The sequence below is a fragment of the Melitaea cinxia genome, chromosome 25 (genome assembly GCF_905220565.1).
Source record: "Melitaea cinxia chromosome 25, ilMelCinx1.1, whole genome shotgun sequence".
In the NCBI taxonomy this organism is placed as follows: Eukaryota; Metazoa; Arthropoda; class Insecta; order Lepidoptera; family Nymphalidae; genus Melitaea; species Melitaea cinxia.
In genome coordinates this window covers 134,769-145,093 of record NC_059418.1, presented here as the reverse complement: position 1 = coordinate 145,093, position 10,325 = coordinate 134,769, and the positions used below count along the sequence as shown (strand labels likewise).

The following is a 10,325-nucleotide window of genomic DNA, read 5'->3' as shown; positions in this document are numbered from 1 at the left end:
AACCGTTTTTTATTTTTGAAGTTAAAACTTCTTTTTGGCGTACTGCATACACTTTTTTTTTAATACAATGATAGGCTTGCGTTTGACCACTATTTCACCTGATGATAAGTGAGAATGCGGTCTAGGATGGAGCACGCTTATCTAGAAGTAACCTATTCACTCGTGACTTACAGATCCCCAGGTTATAGTTTTCTGAAAACACAGACTTTCGTAGGTAAGTTAGGCTGATCCGTCACGCTCTGGGGTGAAAGGCTCTACTGGAAAAAAGATCAGGCTCGACCAGATCATGTATCTGGACCGGATCAGGATAGAATGAGGCATGCCATATCCGGCAAGCTCTATCAGGACCAGGTCCGGTCCAGACGAGGATAGCCTGGTGTAAAATATAATCAAGTATGGTAAGGTATATTGGATCAGGACCCGGTCCCGTCCAGATCAGGATAACCTGATTTATTTATTTATTTACTTATAAGGGATGGTACATAGCACAGAAAAAGTTATAAAACAAACTAGAATGTAATATAATCAAAAAGGCCAATTATAGGAAGACGAAAAAATTTCTACTCGGGTCGATCGGGTGAACTCGGGACCGCCGAGTGTACCCGAGCGAGAAAGATACTTCGCTGTTGTGTCGCTGTATCTCTACTAATATTATAAATGTGAATGTAAGTTTGTTTGTTACGCTTTCACGCGAAAACTACTTTACCGATCATCATGGAACTTTGTACAGATATTCTTGGAGGTATTAGAAATAACATAGGATACTTTTTATTAAAAAAAAATCCAATGCGAGCGAAGCCGCGGGTAAAAGCTAGGTTTAGTATATTCACAATGAAGTTTTCACTTCTGCCGTGCGACCTTAAACATTCAATATTTTTTTAATGTATTTTCTCAGAACTTTTGACTGGGTGGACCGATTTCGATGATTATTTTTAATCGAAGCGTGTTTCGTGTCACGTGGTCCCATTTAAATTTAATTGTGATCTAACAAGTCCTGTTCGAGTTATATTGTTTTGTTTTATAATTGTATCTAAAGTTTGACTTCACCTAACTCTGTTTGCTTACATCATTTCACTAACCGCATTTTGTAATCTATACGTGTTACTGTTATAGTTCGCGTCATGTAAAAAGAACGCTGGCCTTGAAGCTGCGCAGAAGCGATTTATCGGTCTATTTGGTGGTACGGGGTAGGGGGACGGGAGTGTTTATCACTGTCGCATGCTTGCCGGTGTGCTATTGGTTGACAGCGGTTGACAGTTCGACGTCGACTCAAATTATTATCGCGCACAAAAGTTTTAAATTACAAAATTCTCCATTTACTATTTATTTCACTAAAAAACAATTATCAATTTATCATTTTAAACACATAAAAACTATTAAGATACGAATATCGAGAGTACAGATAATTATTATTTTTGAATACGACATTTCAATAACTAAAAAATTTGTTATTGCTTTTGTTTAAAAAAAAAATTGTGATTTTGTAGTGATAATTATTATACTTATTTAGTCCGAATTATTCGCACTTGTATTTCTAGTATTTTTTAATGTACCTACCAATAACCATTATACGAAGCCGCGAGTGAAAGCCTAATTAAAAAATAAAACAGTAGTACTTGTGCGCGAGTATACCCATGCGCAAACGCACCCCCTCCAGTTTCTTTCAGCGTTCTTTTTACATGACGCGAACTATACTACAGCTTATATGTAGCGTAAGTTTTCTTTTTAATATTCTGTGACTACCAGTGGGGAACTATTGGTAGCTTTTTATCTAATATATAAAATTCTCGTGTCGCGGTGTTTGTAGTTAAACTCATCATCTCATGAAATTTTGTGTGCATATCGGGTAGGTCTGAGAATCGAACAACATCTATTTTTCATACCCCTTAGTTGTAGGGGGGGGGGAGATTAAGGGTGTTAATAAGATATATGGCTAAACAACGTTTGCGTGGTCAGCTAGTTACTATATAACTTTGTACATTGTATTTCTCAGCTGTTGTTCCTCCCAAAATAAATAAATAAAATAAATATCTAATAATGCGTATTTATCGATGTAATTGTAATAGTTTTTTTTTTTATTTGCGAGCAAACACAATTATATTGTGATTACTTTAAGTCTCTCTCGCAATGATGTTTTCGAAGTTATACTGCCTTTGGCGCGTTTTCTCTAATTAGGGAAAAATGATGATAGTAAATTTTTATGATGCGCGCGCACACCGTCACCAAAACCCGACACCCTGAAGTTAGCTTGTCAATGAAGAAGTTAGCAACGTGAAGTTAGCTAGCCAATGAAGTATAACTTCTTATCTGCGTACGTATTTAGGCTTTTCGAGCTATTAACGGTCACAGCATTATCAGGACAGAATTCGAGGTTACATGTGATAAGTTTGTTCCTATTGTAGTAACGTATAGACCTCTTAAAAATATATCTAAGGATAAGTTTTCTAGTGATCTCTCCCTGATGTCTTGGCAGGATACTCTACTACAAGGAAGTGTTAATGATATGGTTCACTCGTTTAACAGTCAAGTATTAGCACTCTATAATGTCCACGCTCCTATTAAGACACGCACAATTAGGGAGCCTTCATACCCCTGGATAACGGACATTATTAAATTAATGATGAAGTTGCGGGATCGTGCGCTGGCTGCATATCGAAAAAACAAGACCGACTCAAAAAAAAATTACTACAAACAGTTAAAAATATTAGTTGCAAACTCTTTACATAACGAAAAAGCAGCATATTTTCGCTATAATATAAATAACAAAATTAAAGACCCAAAACGGTTATGGAAAAACTTACGAACATCTATCATATCTAAAAATCATAAACAAGAACTTCCTCCTCATTTTGCAGATCCAGATGCAATAAACAGCACTTTTTTGAGCGTCCCGGGAAACCTGACCACCAACATGACTGTTTTAACATATTTTGAGTTTCATCGTTTTGGCTCAGCTTGTTTCAAAATTGAACCAGTAGTAAGCACGGATATTGCTAGAGTCTTCCATAAATTAAAATCAAATGCTGAAGGGTATGACCATATTACTTTGAGTATGTTATTATTGACACTGCCAAACTCCTTAGAGGCTATCACCGCAATCGTGAATTGTTCGATAGCGACATCTACATTCCCTGATTTGTGGAAGATTGCTGTGGTTCGTCCGATACCAAAAAAAGTGACCCGGTAGATGTTAGAGATCTCAGGCCGATAAGTGTCTTGCCTTGTATTTCAAAGGTACTTGAAAAAGTCATTTGCCAGCAGTTGACGCATTACCTGGAGACAAATGACATCTTGCCATCATTTCAGTCTGGGTTTAGGAAGCACCGAGGTACTGCCACTGCGTTACTGGACGTAACTGACAATATCTTGGCTGCCCAGGACAAAGGGATGTGCACATTGCTTGTCTTGTTGGACTTCTCCCGGGCGTTTGACTCAATCAATGTGCCTTTACTCCTCTCTAAGCTGAATTATTTTGGTTTTGATAATGCAGCTGTGCGATGGTTTGATAGCTATCTAACAAATAGAAAACAACTTGTAGAACTAAAGCTTGGTGATGGGAGGACTAAATCATCCGTCTTGGCACCGTTGAAGAGGGGTGTACCACAGGGGTCCATTTTGGGACCAATTCTGTTTAATTTATATTGCGCAGATATAACTGATTGCTTCCAAAAATCCAGCTATCACATGTATGCAGACGATGTGCAGCTATACATATCCTTCAACGTTAAAGATCATGAGAGGGCAGTAAAGGATTTGAATGATGACTTGGACCGAATTTCTGTATGGTCGGAGAGAAACGGCTTGTTTTTGAATCCCTCAAAAACGAAATATATGGTTTTTGGAGCCCAGAAGCAGATTGAAAAATTGCCGCCATCGCTCAATATAATGTTATTGGGGAAGCCTATTGACAGAGTTGACGAAGCCAGAAATCTGGGACTACTGATAGACAGACACCTTAGGTATGAGAAACACGTGGCCGAGTCAGTACGTAACTGTTTTTATCGTCTCAGGGTACTTTATAAGATAAGACCTTTTCTCTCTGAGGAGCTGCGAGAACAGTTGGTAGAAGCTCTGGTACTGTCGAAATTGAACTATGGTGACACGGTTTATGGACCTCGTTTACTGGCTCGAACAGGTAAACTGATCCAGAGAGTTCAAAACGCATGCGCTCGGTTTTGTTACTCCATTCCATGCAGAACCCATGTCACGCCTTTTTTGAATAATCGATCGGTTCTTAAAATGAGGGCGCGGCGCAAATACCACCTTGCGTGTCTACTGTTTGGAGTCATTAAATATAGGGTTCCGCCATATCTGTATGAGAAGTTGAGCTGGCTTACTGCGCGCAGACAGTGCTCGCAGCAGCTTTCGATACACCCACACAAAACTGCAGCGTTTAAAGGAACGTTTCGCTACTCTGCGGCGAAGGTCTGGAATGACTTGCCGCCGCCGATAAGGGATCTCAATACCGTAGATACGTTCCGACGGTGTTTGAAGCAGTTCCTTGTTGTCGAGCAACAGACAACGGATATGATCGCAAACGCCTCGGCCACATAACTTATACCTACTATCTAGTCTTTACTTATGCTTGCATTTGGTCCTCTATATAAATATAGTACGTGTTTATGTGTGTGGTGGTGGTATAACTGTGTATATGTTTTTGGTGGTGGTTGTATAATTTCTGATTTGTTACGTAACGTTTGTTTTTTTTTTGTTTTTTTTTTTTATTATTATTTATTTATTTTTTATTTAGATTTAATAGATTTTATTGGTAGGCAACTGACGTCAGTGACGTACTCGACCTATGGTTTGGTTGAAAACCGGTGTCAGGTTCCATTTTTACTATGGCAATCTGACTAATGCCGAACCGAACCAATTTGGCGCATTCCTGAGGCATGCGATGGTTTGAAGTGTGTAAGAGTAGTAGGTATTTGTATGTTGCTTTGTATAGTCATTTTAAACTATTGTTCTTGTCTCTTTGGTTTGTGATCAAATAAACGTTTTTTCTTTCTTTCTTTCTTTCTACGTGTATTTACACACACTATTATTTTCGTTTGCGAGCAAACACAGTTGATAATGAAACTCGCGTAGTGACTTCGTAAAGAGTGACACATAATAAATCATAGATGGCGTTAGTAATATTTATAAATAAATTATTTTGATATTAATCTTAACAGTTGTATGGTGATTACTTTAACTCGAAGTTGAGGTTTTAACTCAAGCAAGACAATTAATTAATACCTGTCCTTGTGTGGCTACGGTAGTAAAGAATATAGCCACCCCCTCTCTTTCCGTGGGTGTCGTAAGAGGCGACTAAGGGATAACACAGTTCCGCTACCACCTTGGAACTTAAAAAGCCGACCGATGGCGGGATAACCAGCCAACTGCTGGCTTTGAAATACACAGGCCGAAGACGGGCAGCAACGTCTTTGGTGCGACAAAGCCAGCCCTGCGGTCACCAACCCGCCTGCCCAGCGTGGTGACTATGGACAAAACACATGAACTTGTGTAAGCCTGTGTCCAGCAGTAGACTGTGATAGGCTGAAATGATGATGATGATGATATCCTTCAATTTTATTTAAGTAACATTCGTCCTTTAGGGTATTGAACCCTTTCACGAATGTCAAACGAACCGTTTCGTTCCTTAAAACACTTACAAAAACAATTAAAACCTCATTACTGAAATTTTTAAAACCAAATTGATTTTAAATAACCGTTTGACATGCAAAATATTATATATTCAAATCTAATTTCTATTCATTATTATATAAGAAACTAGCTTTGAGCCGCGGTTTCAGTCGCGCGGTCTACACGATTTTATTTGCTTTTTTTTTCTGTTCAAAAGAGTACATTAATAATAAAAATGTGTGAATTTAGTAACGCTGTATTTTACACAAGATTTTACTAATTATATTACTAAACACATTTTTTTTAAGCGATAACTGCGGAGTTTCTTGCCGATTGTTCTCTTCAGAATGTACGTTCTGAATCGGTGCTAGCTACACTTACAACTATGATTAACTAATGAAAACTAATATGATTTTAATTTGTAAAATTGTGTTTGCAGGCAAACGAAGAAAAACAGACTTCAATTATATCGACAAGTAATACAACGTAGGTAGACGAAAAAATAATCAAGTTAATACGTGTTATCAAAGATTACTCCAAAGGTTGTGATCAGATCTCGATGAAATTTAAATGTGATTACATGATAAACATCGTCTTTCGATTAAATTAAAAATCATTAAAATCAGTACACCCAGTAAAAAGCTATGCGGAATTTCGAGAGTTTCCCTCGATTTCTCTGGGATCCCATCATCAGATCCTGGTTTCCTTATCATGGTACCAAACTAGGGATATCTCCTTTAACATACATAAAAAAAATATACGGTCAAATTGAGTAACCTCCTCCTTTTTTGAAGTCGGTTAAAAATAACGATTTAAAAAACCCGGCTGGCCGGTAGCTAAGGGGCCCGAAATGAAAAAATTATGAAAAGTAAAATCTATTGAGTGAATGAACTCGTTACGTTTTTGTTAACGCCATCTATTGGAGATAGGTGGTGTTACGACGCTTTCTAATAACGCCATTTATTTAGATTCGTATATTAGATTATTAGACTCGTTTGTTTACCATTTGATTTGGTATTAATTTCGTAAGTATACTAACTATCTTCTAAATTATGTCATGAACTATTTAAGTATTTATGTATTAGTTTGTGAGTGTGCATCTTGTCTTTGTAAGAGTGTTGTGTGTTTGTTTTTTTAACCGACTAACAAAGAAGGAGAAGGTTCTCGATTCGCTTGTATTTTTTTATGTATGTTATCTCAGAACTTTTGACTGGGTGATTCGATTTCGATGATTTTTTTTTAATCGAAAGGTGTTACGTGTCATTTAGTCCCATTTAAATTTAATTGAGACCTGACCTGTACTTTTCGAATTATATCTAATAACGCGTATTTACTTGACTATTTTTTCGTTGACGTATGTTATATTAAACTGTATAACATTTTACAGTGTTTACCGATTTTGATGATTCTTACTTTAATCGACAGCTAATGCCTATCGTATCAGCGGTCACAAACCCGCCTGCCCAGCGTGGTGACTATGGGCAAAACACATGAGTTCACGGCATTTTCGGCTCGAACTTGTGGAGGCCTATGTACAGTAGTGGACTGCGAAAGGCTGATATGACGAATGCCTATCATATAGTCTCATTTAAATTTGAACAAATTAGCACTTTTTGAGTCATTTTTGATAAAGCGTATTTTACTTGATTATTTTTTGTCTAGTTATGTTGTATTACTTGTCGATATAATTGAAGTCACTTTTTTTGCCAGCTAACCCAATTAATTATATTATATACAACTAGGTCGACAAACAAGCGTACGGCTCACCTGATGGTAAGCGATTACCGTAGCCTATAGTACGGCTGCAAAACCAGAAGCATCGCAAGGGCGTTGCCGACCCTATTCCTCTTCTCCCCCAGGAGTATGTAATTATGTATTGAGTTTGTCTGTTAATAAGCTAGGTACATAAACTCTATATGTAATTTGTGTTCTTAGTCCTATATTTGATGTGTTTAATCCTCACTACCCTCAATGTTTTCGACCAATTTATAGTGTGGTATGATAAATAATTTTCCTATTTCTTCGTACTTGAATTTCTATACGAACGTACGACGTATTTTTAGTTTGCATTCTTTTCTTGTCTGCTTCACCTTGTAATATTCCGCTACTGCGCATAGGCCTCTTTCCCCATGTAGGAGAAGGGTCAGAGCTTAATCCACCACGCTGCTCCAATGCGGGTTGGCGGATATATTCCCCTACTATGAGTAACAATCGCTAACAGGTGTACATGATAACAACCGGGGCCGACAGGTTAACGTGCTCTTCAAGGCAAGGGGGGTAGATGCACAAGTACTGAACAAACACCCAGACCACGGCAAATACATGTATGGCCAATACAAATGGTTTTTTCTTGTCAATAGGTATAAATTTACTATTTAATAAATAAGATATAAATACATACATACATACTTACATACATTGGAAGTTAATTAAAAACTTCTAACACGGTAGGCATTAGCTGACTTGTAGGTAGGGCTAGTGACCTTCCGCGACCTTTGATTCAACTCACTTATATTAATTTAAAACATTTCGTAGACTTAAGCATCGCTTACGAGAATTACGGTTAATATTTAAAAAATAATTAATTATGTACAAACACGGCTGTAAGGGTTAGTTTAGACTTATTATTTTGTATTACTCGTAGACGATAACTAAAAAAATCTCCTTGCGATGAATAATAGCAATCAATCAAAACAAATCATAATTGTGTTTGCTCGAAAATGACAAAAAAAATCAACTTCAATTACATCGATAAGTAATACAAGGTAAGTAAATGAAAAAATAGTCAAGTATTTTTTTTTTCTGTCACTAGGTCGGCAAACAAGCGTACGGCTCACCTGATGGTAAGCGATTACCGTAGCTTATAGACGCCTGCAACACCAGAAGCATCGAAAGCGCGTTGCCGACCCAATCCCCCCCAGGAGCTCTGGTCACCTTACTCACCAACAGGAACACAATACTGCTTAAAAACAGTATTATTTAGCTGTGGTCTTCTGTAAGGTCGAGGTACTACTCCAGTCGGGCTGCTCCATATTTTGAGCAGAAAATTCCTGCTGTGCCCTACCTCAGTAAATACGTGTTATCAAAGATTACTCAAAAAGTATTTATAGGATCTTAATAAAATGTATTTGGACTACAAGCCAAGCATCGGCTTTCAATTAAAACAATAATCATAGCTGATACAACTAGTAAATGGTAGGTAAAGTTTATACTTTTTGTATTATTACAACGTAGGTCGCGAAAAAATTGTTAAGCAAATACGCAATATTAGATATAACTCGAAAAGTGCTCGTCAGATTTTAATCTTTATATTAATACGTGAAACAAAAACTTTGTACCTCTTTTTAGGAAAATTACGCGGACGGAGGAATAGGAAATTTCGCACACTTATAGTTTATATAGAAAGGGAATGAAGAACGCTCATATTTTTTTAAAATACGTTTTTTTTTTATTCTTTTTTTAGGGACTTTTGTCTACACAGACATGCCAGCCTCATCATACCCTAATTCTCACTATGTCTAAGAAATGGAGAAAGAATCGTTGATGATGTAAGATCATATTAACTAACAAATTTGCTGCATCAGACAAAGGTTCTGTTAACACGGATAAAAATGTACGTATTTCAAATTTATACCAAAGCGTTTCATCAATGATTCTCTCTCCGTTTCGTATTTATCACATTCACTTAGTATGTGGTGTACATCATATAGCGGGCCGCATGTGTCACAGTAAGGGGATTCAGCTTTTTTCATTAAAAAGCCAAACTTTTTGGATGGAAAATGGCCTGAACGTAATTTGAATGCTGTAGTGATGTACTTCCTACCAATCCTTGCTTTTTTAAACCAAGGTAAACGAGTGGGCTGATTTTGAATAATTTTGTACCATATACCCTTTTCTTAAAAGTACATTAAATAAATAGAAAATATATTACACACACACCCATGTATTTGACACACACACACGCTTATTATACATTTTGTTGATTGTCAGTTTGTAGTCGAATTGAAAAATTTAAAAAAAGTTCTTTATTTTCATATGTTTTTCTGGTTTTCTTTAATTTAAATTTTTAATTATGGTCGAATTTTGACCTCTGTACGACCACTAGTTTTATTAAATTGGGGCCACACGACAAGCGCCTTTCGATTAAAAACAGAATAATTGAAATCGACATTAAAAAAAAACACGATCAATATTTGGTATTAAAAACAGCGTCACTAAGTCGACACATCTTTATTAAAAAATAGCAACATAAGTAATTGCTCTTTAAAAGTTGTAGGCGTTTGAACAATGTACAGCAAATTTATTGAGATAACTGAAATCGACATCAAAAAAATACAATCATTATTTTGTATTAAAAACAGCGTCACTAAGTTTAGACATCTTTATTAAAAAATAGCAACATAAGTAATTGCTCTTTAAAAGTTGTAGGCGTTTCAACAATGTACAGCGTATGAAATATTCTAACCAATATCTGGAGCAGGTCGTCTGAGAAAGTACCTCGACCTTACAGAAGATCACAGCTAAATAACACATCCTGTAAAGAATTACTATTAATATTCAAAGTATAATTAGTTAGGTACTAACATCGATAACAGTCGTTACCTATTAGTTGTGCTTACTTTTTGAGACATAATTATAGTTTAACAGGTTTGTCGGTGACTTGACAGTTCTAATATGGAACAACAGAAAGATAATTTAAT

At 36.5% G+C, this 10,325-nt stretch overlaps 1 long non-coding RNA gene across 1 annotated transcript; it reads right to left on the bottom strand.

The window, feature by feature from the left end:
* Window positions 1-4,661: 4,661 nt before the first annotated feature.
* LOC123666244 lies at window positions 4,662-9,723 on the bottom strand. The gene is made up of 3 exons (XR_006745188.1): window positions 9,714-9,723; window positions 6,568-6,572; window positions 4,662-5,019 (listed from the first exon to the last, which is right to left on the bottom strand). It is a non-coding gene; the product is annotated as an uncharacterized LOC123666244 (long non-coding RNA).
* Between the last annotated feature and the right edge of the window lie 602 nt (window positions 9,724-10,325).